Source organism: Ursus americanus, chromosome 22 (genome assembly GCF_024610735.1).
Source record: "Ursus americanus isolate L20-20 chromosome 22, mUrsAme1.1.p, whole genome shotgun sequence".
Taxonomy (NCBI): Eukaryota; Metazoa; Chordata; class Mammalia; order Carnivora; family Ursidae; genus Ursus; species Ursus americanus.
In genome coordinates this window covers 39,737,950-39,753,003 of record NC_142148.1, presented here as the reverse complement: position 1 = coordinate 39,753,003, position 15,054 = coordinate 39,737,950, and the positions used below count along the sequence as shown (strand labels likewise).

General features: G+C 40.7%; 1 protein-coding gene across 2 annotated transcripts in view; it reads right to left on the bottom strand.

The window, feature by feature from the left end:
• MACROD2 (mono-ADP ribosylhydrolase 2) overlaps positions 1-15,054 on the bottom strand; it is a 1,878,458-nt gene that overhangs the window by 42,671 nt on the left and 1,820,733 nt on the right. The gene's annotated exons all lie outside the window — the stretch shown is intronic.

Below are 15,054 nucleotides of genomic sequence, written 5' to 3'. Positions count from 1 at the left end.
TTATTTATTTGACAGAGATAGAAACAGCCAGCAAGAGAGGGAACACAAGCAGGGGGAGTGGGAGAGGAAGAAGCAGGCTCATAGTGGAGGAGCCTGATGTGGGGCTCGATCCCACAACGCTGGGATCACGCCCTGAGCCGAAAGCAGACGCCCAACCGCTGCGCCACCCAGGCGCCCCTATACTCTTAATTTCTACAACTTCAAAATGGAGGCAAATGGGTGTCATCATTTTGGGAATTTCGGAAATAGTGATAACTGGCCCCCAGATTTTTCTGGCTAAGCATCAGTTATTTGGAAAATGGAATTAACCAGAGATATCCTGCCCACGGCATGCTGGCTAATGGCAAAACTGCTGTGGAAGAGCTCTGGAGATCATTCCTGCACATTTTCTGGACATCAAGTGTGCTACGAGTCCTTGTGCCTCCGTCTCTCTTGTTATTAAGTGAAGGTGTTGTGAGCAATTTCTTTTCCTTTTCTTTTTGTGTTACTCATTCTGCACCGATACAACTAGTCCAGAACTGTCCCCTTGCCAGAGATAGTCTAGTTTCTCTGGGCCTGCTGTATTCTAAGCAATGATGGAGCAGCTTGACTGTAATTGATTTTTCATTCTTCTGTGCAAAACTAACATTTACGAAAAGCACCCACAAAAGACCAAGTTCTTACTTAACCTACCTACAGAAAATGTCCACCCGGCTTGTATCTTTTTGTAAGTCAATTTGTATCTCCAACATTACTTTGTATTTGGAACATAACAAGGTTCATTCTTAAGTATTTGGGGATTGTTTTGCAAGCCTAGGCCTTGGCCGTAATACTGCTCAGAACACACTTCGCATGTTTTAAAAGGAACTTTAAACCCCCTCCACCGTGCTTCTAAAGTCCTCTAAAGTGTGGCATATACAGGCACCTACCCACATCTGTGCATCACTATTCAGAAAGAAACTGATTAGCTCACTTGAGACCAAAAAAAAAAAAAAAAGTCATTGTAATCAAGTGTTGGCATTGATTCCCTTTATCTGAAAAAGCTGGCAGTGGATTTACAAAGAATGATTCCCCTTTTACCCAAATCTTGGTAATGAGAAACTAACATGAGAATGCACTTAATCATCCTACTACCCAACACCTGGGGCTTGGAGCCTCCCACTTGAGTGCTCGGAGAAAATATACATCACACAATTCAAGGGAGAGCCCATGCCCGTCCTAACATCCCACGAAAAATCTGTGCTCCACATACTTGTTACTTCACTCCATTTCAATAAAAATAGAGTTTAATTTGGTCTCAAAAACTTGCTTTCTCCTAAGTGTGGGGATAAGGGCTCAGGCTGCGGGACCAGCTCCGTAGTACATACCTGTGGCTATTGAGAAAGAAAGGGGATTCCCCCCCCCACTCAGAGGCAGGGCGCAAATCTGTATTGCGGTTAATTAATTTAGCCTTCATATCAAATGCTTGGAACTACAAAGAAGGCTTACCAGCTCGTTTCCAACAACCAGAGGATTAAAAAAAAAAAATGAATGAAAAGGCTAAGCGTTTTAGCAAACAAACTGTTTGCCATTTGGGAGTAACTCAGGGCTACCCAAAAAAACGCTCCTTGATTGAAATCAATTAAAGAGAACCAAACACTGACCTTGCTGAAGAGAGCTTAAATATCCCACCTACCCAATAATGGTCCAAAACAAAGCTCCAAAGCCCTGGAGGCCTCATGAATATTCTGAGACTTTAAAATGCCAAAAGGGGGGACAGGGAGGAAGAGAGAGATCTAGGCTTCTAAATAATAGCAGCTCTCCTGTGGTTTGGCGTGGCCTTCCAGGATCCTCTTTTCAAGCTCTTTATTGAAATTGCTCATTTTTTTTTTACTGATCTCCCGTGAGGGCTCAAAAGCCTTAAGCTAATTACATTTGGCTGAAATATGCTTGATGAGATGGGAAAAATATAAAGCTTTTGAAAGGGTGAAAAATCTCTAACCATCTGCTGGTGGTGTTACTAAAAGAACAATAGGGGAGAAGGAAGAGGGCAGCTAGCCGGAGTGGAAAGGGACAGGATTTCTTTAATTACTGGGTCAATGAGACTATTAGGGCTTGGAATAGCGGGAAAGGCAGGCCCAGCAAGCTTAGAAGGACTAAGCAACACCCACGCTTAGCGAATAAGCAAAGCCAAACACCGACGCCCAAACCAGGACACATTTTGAAGGGAGCCAAAGGAATCAGGTCAGCTTGCTTTGGAGAAGCCTTTGCAAGGAGAAATCATAGGTAGGTTATGGTAAAGAGAGGAAGCTAGGCTCCTAAATTGGAATTAGGTCTCAGAGCAACCGCTGTTCATCTTTCCGGGTTATCTGCGGTCCGCAAAGGCAGGTTCAGATGCAGCCCTGGCGAGGCGCGCTCTTTCTGCCGGCATCAGCCAGCCAGTTGCTTCTGTTATACTTGGCAATCCAGATAACAGCCTGCGTTTGGCTTTCGAATCAATACCCCAGGTGTTGATTCAATATGGCAAACAGCTTATGTGCATCGCTTTAAAAGCCCTGTTCAGTTTCTCCTTGTCTTTTCTTTCTTTCTTTTTTTTAAATAATGAATCCCCTCAAATTCAGCTGAGAAAATGTTAGCTTTTAGAAGACAAATGGACTTAACTCAAACAGGGGACGGCTCAGTCGGAGTTTATTTTTACTTTGTGTAGGGTAAATCTTATAAGGTGGGCAGCAGGTAAGCCCCAAATCCTGTTTTTGTTCCTTTTTTCAAACTTTGCAGAGGGAATGCCACTTTCTTTCACGTGACTCTGTCTTGCCTCTGTGTCGAAAGATGGGTAAGACCACTAAGACGATGGGGAAAACGTTTGTTTCCTGTGTTCTTTTCTTCTCATCAACACCAGGAAACACATTTTTCAGGTACACAACTCCAGGGAATCCGCAGGGTTCTCCCGGAGTAGCCCAGGTCTGTTTTCCAAAGGACAGACGCAGTCTTCTTCTGCATCTTCCTAACCTAGGCACCCAGCTCTGTGTTCCCTCCCCCACATCGCCTCCTAGACCAGCCCCTGTGGGAGGGACACACCACCACTGCCCACAGGAAGGCACACGTGGGAAGAGAGGCTTACAGGGAGGAGTGGCAGCTGATCTCAGACATGCTGGGGTTCAGTTTGGGAAGAGGTTCCCATTCTTACTGCAAGCACCCTAGTGCCCCGTGTCCCTGGTTGTCCAGGACGATGCTAAAAGACTGTCTCCTCCCCTGGTGCCTGATGGGGGTCAGCTGGAGCGGATAATAAACAAGGGCTTTGCCAGTGGTTCTCTAAGTGTATCGCCTGGGCCGGCAGCATCAGCATCACCTGGGCACTTAAACATGCTCTCACCTGCCCACTGGCCCCAAACCTACTGAATCAAGAACTCAAGATACAGAGCCCAACATGCCATCTTTTAACTAAGGCATCCAGGCGATTGGGATCTACTGAGAAGGGGTGTGCTCTCTACTATCTGTCTACCTAGGTATCTATGTATCTATGATTTTTGCCATGTTTAGCCACTCTACCCTCCAATGAAATGAAGGCAGAGGAAAGGTCTAAGGGATTTTCAAAAGCAGTGGTCTAAATATGGATGCCAAGTACTAGACTAGTGTTGCCATTCAAAGGATGGTCCACAGACCGGCAGCATCACCGTCTCCTAGGAGACTGGTAGTGCAGAACCCCAAGCCCACAAAGTTCTCCCTTATCAGAATCTCTGGTGACAGGGTCCAGAAATCACACCCTAATGCCTAAACCCACCTAAATTTGAGAGCCCCTGTGCTCGAATAATCTACTAACCATGTTTGTGGTCCGTTTGGTCTTTAACTATTAGAAGACCATTAGGGTCAAGAAGTTCTCTCCTCCCAGTTCGTGCTAATTCGTTAGTCAGAGGCGACCAGCATGGGAAGGTCTGTTGGGCATGCATTTCACATCTCCTCTGTTTCCAAAAAGTAGTGGTTGGATATTTACTTTGCTCTTTTCCCCAGACCAGAAAATAGAAACCAGCTCTTTCTCGTTCTTCTGCCCTTCTTCCGGCCTTTTCTTCTCTTTCTTTCCCTTCTCCCACTCTTCATTTCCCTAATGCCTTGGAATCCTTTTCTTCTAATCTCCTAGAGATGCATAACTTTTCTATTTCCACTTACTGTGGCCATGGTAATTAGATTTACCTGAATTAAATCTCAGTTGTGCAACCAACAGAGACTGACATTAAAAAGGGATGGGTCACGATAATAAAAATGCTGCCTAATTTAGCAGAGATTATAGAAGCAGGGAGAACTTCATGGTAATTCCCAACTGGAACATGGAAAGATATTGGAGCCTCTCTTTTCTCTGGGGACCTGTTAGGACAAGCCTGAATTTTCAACATGGTTCGAAGAGCCCATGTTGAGAGGTAATGTATTCCTTTCCTATTGCTATTGTAACAAATTACGATAGGCTTAGTTTCTTAACATAACACAGATTTATTTTCTTGCAGTTCCAGAGGCCAGAAGTCTGAAATGGGTCTTATGGGGCTAAAACTAAGGTGTCAGCAGAGTTACCTTTCTTCTGGAGGCTCTGGGGAAGGATCCACTCCCTTACATATTTTAGATTTTAGAGGCTCCTTACGCTCCTTGACCCATGGTCTCCTTCATGCATCTTCAAAAATACCAACAGAGCTCTCAGGCATGTGCTCTCTCCCCTCTCTCTGTGTCTGTCTCTCTCCCTCTGGCTCTCTCTGTCTCTGTCTGTCTCTCAAACATGTCCACACACATTGTATCTATATTTATCTTCTCTATTACTTATCTTATTTAATTATATATAATTACTAGATTTTATGTAAGTTTTATTTTCTGATGGCATAGGATTGTCTATAATATTTTGCCAATGGGAAAAACAAGAGTAATGTAACACACTGTGAAATGACTATTGACTTTGAAAAGTATTCCCTTACATTGAAACTATGAGCCCGAATCTTAACATATTATGAGCCATACTTCTCTTGATACCAAGTATTATTATCTTATGAACTATGCTCCAAAGTATATGAAAATGAAGGACAGGTGAAGTAAATATCTTGTGTATATTTGAAGAACAAATTGAATGTGATAAATGGAAAAAGAACATTCTCCTTTGAAATATGTTTTTAAAAATACATATCTAACGTTTCCCCTTTCATTCTGATTTCTCTGTAGCTTTTTTTCTAGTGGTTTCAATTAAAATCTGAGACTAATAAACTATGACATCTCTGAAACATGAACAGACATGCTTCCATGTCAAAAATGTAAGCTCTAACAATGAGATGGTATTTACTGGTTAGAAACATGACTGATTCATCACGGCATTTCCTTTGAAGATTCACAATGAAATAAAGCGATCACATACAATCAACCCAAACCCCTCACTATTGTTCAAACGCTTACCTCCCTTTCCCTTTTCTTTTTTTTTAAATCATTGCAGCAGATGTCATAAAATAAATGTAGTGAAACATTCAAGCAGCAAGCTCCCTGATTGTTTCCATCCTGATTATAAAAACACATTGAAAGGTAAATCCTCACAGTGAAATAAATGAAAAAAATAATTAACATCCAAAGTACTCCTTATACCACCTGCTCTTTACATGGTGTGCTAAAATGAAGGCACCTGACGTATAACGAGGAATAAAAAGAAATTGAGTTTCCTTCCAAAACAGAAAAGTAGCACTGAAATTTGAAATCCAAATCAGAATGGATATACCTTTTGTACAATCAACAGGGTCTGGAATCTCCTTCATCTGAGTCAAGTGAAGTGGTCAAGTCTAAATCCAAGTACAGTGAATATTTTATCTAACGTACATCACATATTATTTTGTGGCTAGCTGTTATTTTTCTAAAAAATATTTTATGCAAAGAGATGTTGAGCGTCTGTGGTCTTTGAAAGCAGCTACTCCAACCATTATCTGAGTTTAAGCTTATATGCCAAAATCTGGGTTGACAATATTCTGGTCTTTACAACAAAATGTGTAAGTGAACATATTTACACATTCATATTATTACGATCCCTAACTATGCATTCCACTCACCTTACGGATTAGACCTGCATTTTTGTTAGTTCTGTCACCTAATGGTCTTTCTGTAAAAATGGTTATTCTCCTTTTATTTTTTTATTTGTATTTTTTAATTTTTGAACATTTATTATTTTTTTTAAAGACTGTATTTATTTAAATGGGGGGGGAGGAGCAGAGGGAGAGAGACAAGCAGACACTGTGCTGAGTGCAGAGCCCTACAAAGGGCTGCATCCCAAGGCCCCGAGATCATGACCTGAGCGATAATCAAGAGTCAGAGCCTTAAGCGACTGAGCCACCGAGGCACCTGGAATCTCCTTTTAAATAGTGGGGAAAAAAAGTGTTTATAGGAAACTTAAATTTTTATTCTAAGGGAGAAAGAGCCAAGGCTTCGGAGTATTCCTTCTCACCATCCAAAGTGGGAAATGCTTGCCCAAGCCACACTGTTTTGGTTTGCCTCTAAGGGATGCTGACATCAACATCAGAGGGAGCCATTTTCTCCCAATCCCCCAGTTTGGGGAGGGGTGTGGACAGAGCAAACGCTGTGCCTACAGCTGGGCAAGGCATTGTGGGAATACACCTGTGTTGGCAAGGCTAATGAAACACACGTGCATATACTTCCGTGTGTATTGACGAACCCTGCATAACTTAGGAGTTCCTGCGTGATCATGAGTGGTTTCACATTCAAGATAATTTGGGCTATACTCACATAGATGCTATAGACTGGAGGTCTGCACATTTTTTTCCTGTAAAGGGCCAGATAGTACATGTTTCAGGCTTTGCACGTTTTAATACAATTTTATTTGTGGACGCTGAAATTTGAATGTAATAGAATTTCCATGTCTCACAAATTCTTCTTCTTTTTTTCCCAGCCATATAAAAAGAGGCAGCAGGCCAGATTCGGCTGATGGGTGGTAGCTGGCTAGAGGCACCAGATCACTCCGCAAAGATGGTTTCATTTCATCTTTTCAGCAACTCCAAGAGGCATGAGGACAACTACATCTCTCACTAAAGAGGAAACTAAGGCCCCAGGGAGGCTTAAGCTTACTTGTGGTTCAAGCTAGTCAGTGTTGTATGTTATATATAAGTAAGATATATAATACATAGTAATGATATATATAATCAGCATATATGAACACAAAAAATAAGCAAAATATAGCATAAGAAAAATTTGTGTATACTGAATATAACCAAAATACATAATATTTAATTTGCTTGCTTTTATATAAACAACTATTATTTCTTTTGTTTTTTTCCAGTATTCCGTATGAATCCTATACCAAAAGCCAGCAGAGTGCAATAATTGTAATACATATATGGTCCTTATTGACTATATATGTATCAATATTAGGTGCTTAATAAGTGTTTGTTGGATGAATGGAACAATGTATCACTCTCATTTATATGATATGCAGTAGGAAACGGCGTACCAGCGTGCCGGCAAGGATCCTACCGCTACGCAGATTTATGCAGTAGGAAAAACTAACTTTACTTAATTATATCACCAGTAATTAAGTTTTCCTTACCTAGGCTCGGTGTTGTTTGCACGGGGAAATAAATGCATTTCATAACACTAAGGCGCCTTGTTTCCCTATCTTAACATCTACGAAATAGAGAACTGTAAAATTTTGGTTGGCTGGGACGTTGCAATGACATCGATCCTAGACAGGCACTAACATCAAAAACAAAAACACCCAAACTTGCAGAATGCGTTTCAGTGGCTTAGATGAAAATCCTTGGCAATAGCAGTGAAATAGGAAAGGAGTGGAGGAGGTAGTAAATCAGAAGTGTTTAGCAACTGTCTCGAATTAGAAGCAAAATGTAGGGTAGCTGTACATCAATACTAATAGCACAGTGGGGCGCCTGGGTGGCACAGCGGTTAAGCGTCTGCCTTCGGCTCAGGGCATGATCCCAGCGTCGTGGGATCAAGCCCCACATCAGGCTCCTCCACTATGAGCCTGCTTCTTCCTCTCCCATTCCCCCTATTTGTGTTCCCTCTCTCGCTGGCTGTCTCTGTCTCTGTCGAGTAAATAAATAAATAAATAAATACTAATAGCACAGTGCCTTTTAATTTCTTTACGGATTCTCTTCAAGTCTGAACCATCCAAGTGTTTAATGGCACGGAGGAAGGACAGTACGTGTGAAACAACATAGCTCTTGATAACTCGGATTGAAAGTGGTTCAGAAGCAGACCCTGAATACGATGACGTTTTAGCAATATCTTAACTAATCTATTTAATACATGTCTATGTTTATGTATTCTCCAGTTCTTTATGATAAAATCCTATGTCTAGTGATTGTAACAGTTATAAAATAATCATACGTGATTTCAATAGTTATAAAATGTCTACATGATAAGAAAATGGGTCTTACTTTAATTGGCAAGATTTTTTAAAAATCCCTTTATGATACGTAAAATAATGGTGCATCGTACAGGTGCAGCGTCTTAGAAGTATATGGACATCCACAGTACATGTCCATCTATACTATATGTAGAATAGCAGCCCTTGGCACGAAATGATAGCAAGTAAGTGACAATCTCAGAGATGTAATTAGAGGTTGCTGCCCTACCCCAACACTGCCTTGGTATTTTATCTCTGTCTGTGAAACCTATCAGATAACCAACACTGATGAATTCAGTGAAATGGGAAAAAAGGGTAAAAATGACAGTTTTACCTTCCGTGTACTGCCAAGAAAAATTGTCTAAGACTTGACAATGGGCAAACGAGATCCGTGGGTGTCCCTTCTGTGGAAGGCTGGGTGCTGTCCAACACTCTCTGAACGATCTGATTCTACAGGGTGTTACTCCTTTGATGAATTTTCTATCAACTAAACTATTTTATACATCTGTAGAGATAGAGGTTAACTTGTAGAAAACTTGTAGTAATGAAAAAGAGACTTGTTGGGGCACCTGGGTGGCGCAGTCGTTAAGCGTCTGCCTTTGGCCCAAGGCGTGATCCCGGCGTTCTGGGCTCGAGCCCCACATCAGGCTCCTCCGCTAGGAGCCTGCTTCTTCCTCTCCCACTCCCCCTGCCTGTGTTCCCTCTCTTGCTGGCTGTCTCTGTCTGTCAAATAAATACATAAAACCTTAAAAAAAAAAAAAAAAAGAAAGAGACTTGTTGGCAGCCATGTAAATGCATTCGGTTTGGTGGAGAAGAAGGAATATATTTGATTGCCCTCTATGAAATTAGTCTTTCAAATTTCAGTACCTGTGAGTGTCATGCGTGTATGTGTCTGTGCAAGGCTATATTCGGTATTCCTGATTGTATGTGCATTATGGAGATATATACATCTAAAATTCTCTTTTGAATCCGTTTTGTATCTTACTAGTTCCCTCATTAATCAATGATTTAAAGAAAATCTTTTACATGTATTCATTTTATATCTGTATGAGAGTCACGATTTTATCGTTCTGAAAATTACAATTTACCATTATTTACTATTTTGGAGAAGAAGGCAAATATAACACGCATGTCACCCAATGTTAACAATGTACTATCTTTAGAGGAGATTAGTTGTCTGGAATATTTGAGGATATAGGCATAATAATATATGCTTAGATGCAGGTAAAAATCTTCTCATTAGATGAGATGAGAATTCAGGTATACCCTGCACACAGAGCTACAGGACTCTGATGGAGCAGAGAGGAATAAAAAGTTCCACACCTGGAGACAGACTCCTACTTAAGGGAGAGGTCTGTTTCATCTTTGCAAATTACTCTGATAAGCCACGTTGCCATATGCCTCCGGGCAAGACCAGACAACCTAGGCGGGGTACGAAGTAAAATTGCAAATGAAACCGGGGAGTTAGGGAGGGGAGAAAATAAAAAAGCCAAAGTGGTTCCAGGAACAAAGCTGGATGCTGGACATTTATTAGAAGAGATGGTCTCTGAAAATTTCCCACATGGGGATGGCCTAATAACGACAAGTTTTGATCCTAATGTTCATTGCAGCCTACACATATCCTTAAGTTTCCAGGACTTCCCCCTTGCCCCCAGCCCTTATATGTAACATGGAGGTTCAGGGTAAGTTTTTCAAAATCTTAAAAGATAAGCTGATCCCAGCAAGCAAGAGGATTTGGCCAAAAGGCCAAATTTTGGCCAATATTATTATAATATTACTATTATTCAAGAGGTATGATACATGCTTTCTTACTGAATCGACACTGAATCTAATTTACACACATGCATACAGAAATACAGTACGGAAACCAAAATATTATTGCAGCCATGAATACACTATTCGTTCTTCTTTGTTTTTTGACTTCAAAATTATATATATATTTTTAAAGATTTTATTTATTTATGTGACAGAGAGACAGCCAGCGAGAGAGGGAACACAGCAGGGGGAGTGGGAGAGGAAGAAGCAGGTTCTTAGCAGAGGAGCCCGATGTGGGACTCGATCCTGGAATGCCGGGATCACACCCTGAGCCAAAGGCAGACGCTTAACGACTGCGCTACCCAGGCACCCCTGACTTTAAAATTATAGGTCGGGTACATTTTATTTGAAGGAGAACCATGAAGAAGATTAGCATTCCAAAAATGAATTTTTAAAAAGTCATGTCAATGTAAATGCAAATATTGTGATCTTACTTGTTACACAGTGTATTGGAATGAACTGGGTCTATGCATACATATCGCCTACATACAGATATGCAGAAAACCTAAGTAATTTAGCTTAAAAGGTTATAATTTTTATGTTCAATATATTTAACCAAAACAAGGAATTTCATTAAACAGTTAAAAATATTCATAAAACCTTAACAAGGATCAGCATTATGAATTTATTTTATATTCTGTTTTTTAAAAAAGATTTTATTTATTTATTTGACAGAGAGAGAGAGAGAGAGCACCCGCACAAGAGTGCAGAGGGAGAGGGAGAACCAGACTCCCTGCTGAGCAGGGAGCCCAACATGGGGCTCGATCCCAAGCCAAAGGCAGACGCTTCAAGGGCTGAGCCACCCAGGCGCTCCTTATCTCATATTCTAAAACAAAATTTGGGTTGACAAATTCCAGCTACGTCACACGATTTGGACAGAAGACCAATAACAGAAGAAACGATCTGAACATGAAACTGCCCCCCGCCCCGCCAATCAACTATAGTTCTGTTAATGTGAAAAACACAGCATTATGAAAGTTGACTTCATTTGAAAAGAGGAGGTAAAAAGACTTTCTGAAAATAGCAAGTTCCAGGAAGTTAATCACTCTCGGTGCAATATTTTATGTGCATCAGAAATATGCCTGAACTACGACTCTCTGGAGTGAAGACCCCAGGCTGGAGGAGGAAAGCCTGCCTGCCACGGACGCTGCATGTTTGCTGCATTGCTGGTATGGAGGCTGCTTTCCAAGTCAAAAGGAAAGGGCTCTGTCAGTGATGTAAGAATCCCATCAATAATGGAAAACACCAAGGGCTGTGTAGTGGTGCTGTGTAGACAAAATGAATCCCTATCGGATTTGATGGGTAGGAACAGAAGAGAAAGTGGTTCACTAACTATGTGTTCACCGAAAGATGAAACAGTGGCCACAGGAACGGTGAGAAAGGATGCTTCCCACGTGGATAAGAAAGGTGGTGATGGAAAGCCAGGCTGGTTCTGAGTAGAATTGGGGGGTAAACCTACTCAGAGCTGAAAACCATTGTTTCCCCATTGAAAGACTCTTCAGGGAATAATCAGCGATCCCATTACTGGTTGAGTCCTGAAATAAAATATGGTGGATTTGTCTGATCTTTTTTGTCTGGTCTAGGGCACCTCTGCATTTTTATCCATAGAATGCAGCAAGTGAAACTGAGTAAAACCTGTAATTTCAGCTTTCTCAGCATATTGATGACCACTGGTTCCCGTGTCGCCTCCGTTGGCCTTCTTAGAAAATTCGTGAAATTGCGTTATTGAGTTCATGCCTCTCATTGTACAACCCTAGAAACTGGGATTCCTAGAAAGTAACGAATTGCCAGAAACCACGTAGCCAGAGCCAGAAGCCATGGATCTGCATACACTTTGTTCCATAGCCCTGCTCGTCAGAGGCCAGAACACTAGCCTCACAACATGATAATTTATACCTGTTATGGCCTTTTATTTATTTATTTATTTATTTATAAATTTTTTTTTAAAGATTTTATTTATTTATTCGACAGATAGAGATAGCCAGCGAGAGAGGGAACACAAGCAGGGGGAGTGGGAGAGGAAGAAGCAGGCTCATAGCGGAGGAGCCTGATATGGGGCTCGATCCCATAACGCTGGGATCACGCCCTGAGCCGAAGGCAGACGCTTAAACGCTGTGCCACACAGGCGCCCCTGTTATGGCCTTTTAGTTCACGTTCTAGTTGTATGCCTGTCTACATCCATCTTTTCCCAAGAAAGTCTTAGACCATAATATAGACCTTAAGTTGCCAGTAATATGTTGGTCAACCCGAGGTAAATAAACAATTACTATTTCATATTATACTTATCCATTGATACAAGAAAAATAATTGGGATGTATGCCTTCTATGTAACACTTGAAGAAGTCCAATATATTCCTAGTAAGTCGTACATGAAAATCATGTGATATAACAATGACACGATTTTAATATAGTACAGATTTTATGTCAACTCTTTCTAAATTCAACTAGAAAAAAAATCTTCAGAAAAATGCTTTAATCCTGGCTTTTTCTTTTATGCTAAAACATGAGATCCTGTTTCGAGGAGATCTCCTGTAACATTACTTTCCTATTAGGTTATCAGCCTAAATGGCACTCTTTTACTGGATTTCGTATGTGCGGCCGATCCTGCTGGGAAAGCATAAAACTGGACTCATTTACGAAGAGGCAATGTGGCTCTATGAGAAAAGCTGCCATATGTGAAACCTCACTTTATGCCTGTTGAAATTTTTGTATTTCGGATCTCCCAGGGATACGTCCATTGTGCTATTGTATAATTTTATCAGCATGAACTTCTGCTGAATATTTTCTCTTCTTTTCAAAACCCATATTTTGGTAGAGCTAACTTCAAAACTTAATGTTGCAACATCTGTGCCCATACACCTGGGAGCCATAGAAGATGTATCCTGAAGATTATCTACATTTTCTAATCTCATAGAATGCTACAAAACGAGAGAAAAAGGTTATACGTTTTTTCCTCGTCTGAAATTTTTTGAAAGCAGCCACTTTCTGTCTCCTTGGATTCGCAAAATAAAAGAGAACCAATATTTCTAAAGCTATCAAGAATATCCCTACAAATGTAATAGAATACTCATTTTTTTTGCTTGCAGGTAAGAGTAATTTTTAAGACGTTTGTGCAATTTTCCATTAAGAGACACTGAATATACACAAAACCTGGAGCTATATTCTCAAAATGTTTTCAAACAAGGTTCTAATTACTCCAATTGTCTAAAGAAAGCAAAAAAAATGTCCTTATTTGATTTATTTAGTACTTTTATTTCATGGATCTGCCAATAGAGCAATGGCATCTTCTTTTAAAAACAGAAATTATGGTTGGATCAGCACTTCCCCAATAGAAGACTGATATCTTGACAAAAAAAGAGGAGTTTCCGAATAGAGAGAAATGCTTCCCACTTCACCTTTCATTAATTGTTCTGTCCTTATAGAAAAGAACCCGCCTGCAGGAGACGGTGCTGAAAAGGAAATGTGCAGAACAATTTTTTTTTTGAAGGAAAAGGTGGAAAATGTGAAGTTTTGATGGAATCGAAATAGGAAGGACCGCAAATGGACTTGAGCAATTCCACATGTGGATTCTCTCCACCTGGTTGTCAATTTATCAAAGCATGAGGAATACGAAACACGGAGTGCTTTCTACGTGCCAGGTACTGTAATTTCTGTACATGCGTCAACTCATTAAAGTTTCTCTACAACTGTACGTGACAGGTCAGTTTGTCATCACCATCTTACAGAGGAGGAAACTGAGGCATTGAAAGTTGAACTTGCCCACGGCCACCCAGCATGTCAATGTGGGGCACAGCTATTGCACAGTGTCCTAAATCTCCATCACCCCACTTTCCTTCTGTGACTTCCCTTACGTGTCATAGGCTAGCTATGAAGCGAAGAAGAAGATGATAAGGGGATGCATTTTAAGTTATTTCAAATTTAAACAGGAATATGCAGGGCAGGGCCAAGTTAAGTACCTGCCAGAAAGAAGGGGAGGGAACACTCTGTTAACTCAAGGCCACAGGCATTATGACTCTCCTGCAGTGAGAAGTTACATTTCAAAAAAGAAATCCAACTTCAAAGTTGCTACAAGCAAGTAGCCGACTTTGACTTCACTTCTTTCTCATTCGCCATTATGCCATCTGCTATAGAGGACTGGCATTCCTGCAAGGGAGAGGGAAGTGGGTATTTAATTCCTCAGTAATTAGAGGAGGGCTAGATGCTGGAGAACCACTGGAAGAAGGGACACGTGTCAGTGAGTGCGGAATGCCACTTTTCCCTCGTAGATCAAGTCAAAAAGAAGAAAATGTACCTTGAGGCACGATATACAGAGTAAATAATTTCTGCTATAGAGAAATTAAACAGGCAGGCAAGGCATTGTGTATTTTACATGTTAGAAGTACAACTGAAGAGAGCAATGCCATGTATGTGTCTGAAGTCAGGGTCCTATCAATTCTCCGTTACATCACCAGATATAAAATACCCCAGATATGCCATTTACTTGACTTGCCGGGAACATGGCGTCATGAGCCTGAACTAGGATTTGCAGGGAAACAGAGAAAAGGCTATTAGAAGCATAGAGATGGAAGACTATTGTGTTCTAAATGCAATGGAAATTAAAAAAAAAAAAAAAAGATGTTGAAATCACTAGCATGGCTTAGTAGTTAAACTGTGTCAATGCCCCCGGCCAAGAAGAGTTCATAATTTGGAAGCTGTAGTTACTATTGACCTGATTTTACTATTGAGATCATGTCTGCGTTTTAATTTGGAAACAAAACTGATCACTGTGTTCTATAAACAAGGCCTGTCAAGTTATTACTTTGCAACTGCTTTGCAAACACCTATTTATTTACGAGCAGTATGATTTATGATCTAGTATGCCGGGGAAATGATTTCATTTTTTATTTCATATTTGAGCT